This window comes from Cannabis sativa, chromosome X (assembly GCF_029168945.1).
Source record: "Cannabis sativa cultivar Pink pepper isolate KNU-18-1 chromosome X, ASM2916894v1, whole genome shotgun sequence".
Classification (NCBI taxonomy): Eukaryota; Viridiplantae; Streptophyta; class Magnoliopsida; order Rosales; family Cannabaceae; genus Cannabis; species Cannabis sativa.
Window position 1 is genome coordinate 37875074 of NC_083610.1, and position 1823 is coordinate 37876896.

A 1823-nucleotide genomic window follows, 5' to 3' on the forward strand; every position below is an offset into this window, starting at 1 on the left:
CAAGAGGCAAGAAAGAGTTTCAAAGAATCGCCGAAACATCAGAGATCATGGCTGCCAATGTGAACAATAATGCTGGAAACAATGGGGGTAATAACGGTAATAATGGAGGTGCCGTGGAAGATCAAGCTAATGGCCGTAGCTTGAGAGATTACATTCTCCCTACTCGACGGAGTGCAACATGTATCGGTGCCACCGCAGTGGATGCAAACAATTTCGAGATTAAGCCCGCCATCCTTCAAATGGTGCGGCCTTCGCCCGCCTTTGGTGGTCTCCCTTCTGAAGATCCTAATTTGCATCTCTCTAACTTCATGGAACTTTGTGAAACTTTTAAGGTTAATGGAGTTAGCGATGATGCCATTCGACTGAGGTTGTTTCCATTCTCGCTCAGAGAACGAGCCAAGAGTTGGTTGAATTCTTTGCCACCTAATTCTATTGCTACATGGACAGACTTAGCAACAAAATTTCTGTCTAAATTCTTCCCTCCAGCAAAGTCTGCAAAGCTAAGAGGAGAGATCAATAATTTCTGCCAACAAGATAATGAATCTCTCCATGAGGCTTGGGAGAGGTTTAAAGATCTGATCAGGAGGTGTCCTCATCATGGTATAGAGAAGTGGATGCTGGTTCACAACTTTTATAACGGGCTGGTTGGTAATACTAGAACTTTAATAGATGCAGCAGCTGGTGGAGCTTTTATGAGAAAGAGTGCTAATGAGGCTTACGATCTATTAGAGGAGATGGCTCTAAATAATCAGCAGTGGCCAACTGAAAGGAGTCAAACTAAGAAAGTAGCTGGTGTGCTAGAGGTTGATGCCATCACAAAGTTAACAGCTCAGGTTGAGGCATTGACTAAAATCATTGCAGGGCAAGCTAAACAAGCCCAAGTTATTTGTGAGATATGTGGAGGCAACCATCACTTTTCAGAGTGTCAGGCAGATGTGGATAATTTGCCAATGGATCAAGCAAAAGCCATTGGGAACTACTCCCAAAATAATAATTATGGGCACAACCAACAGGGGTTCTACCAGCAGAGAAATCAGCCCCAACAAAACCAACAACAAAGTCCTAGTGGCTCCAACATCCAAGCTGATTTATTGCTCCAATTCATGATGGAAACTAGAGCCTCTATTAAAACTCTAGAAACTCAAATGGAACAATTGGCTACTCAAGTGGCAAACCAAGCTCAAGGAAATTCAGCTAGCACTAGTGAGGCAAAAGGAAAAGAGCAATGTAAAGCAATTTCCTTGAGGAGTGGAAAGAATTATGATGGGCCTGATGTGGTACAACCATTCAATGAAGAAGTTAAAGATCAATCAGCACCAACTCCAACATCAATAGAAAAGAAAACTACTGATAGCCCTGCACCACCACAACAGTCTCCACCAATCAGTATTGATCATCATGTGAAGATACCTTATCCTCAGAGACTCCGAAAGACCAATCTAGACAAGCAGTTTACAAAATTTCTAGAGGTCTTCAAAAGACTACACATCAACATCCCTTTTGCTGAAGCCTTGGAACAAATGCCCCGTTATGTGAAGTTCATGAAGGAGATATTGTCTAAGAAGCGAAAAATGGAGGACTATGAAACAGTGGCATTAACTGAGGAGTGTAGCGCCATTTTGCAAAAGAAACTACCGCCCAAGCTTAAAGATCCGGTAGTTTCAATATTCCATGCTCTATAGGGGGTTCATGGAAACTAAAGCTCTATGTGATCTGGGAGCAAGCATTAATCTAATGCCGTTGTCTGTCTTCAAAAGGCTAGGATTGGGAAAAGCAAAGCCCACAACAGTGACTCTACAACTAGCGGATCGTTCTCTAACTCA

General features: G+C 42.6%; 1 non-coding gene across 1 annotated transcript; it reads right to left on the reverse strand.

The window, feature by feature from the left end:
- Positions 1–497: 497 nt before the first annotated feature.
- LOC115711869 (small nucleolar RNA R71) lies at positions 498–604 on the reverse strand. Its single transcript, XR_004010736.2, has one exon. It is a non-coding gene; the product is annotated as a small nucleolar RNA R71 (small nucleolar RNA).
- Between the last annotated feature and the right edge of the window lie 1219 nt (positions 605–1823).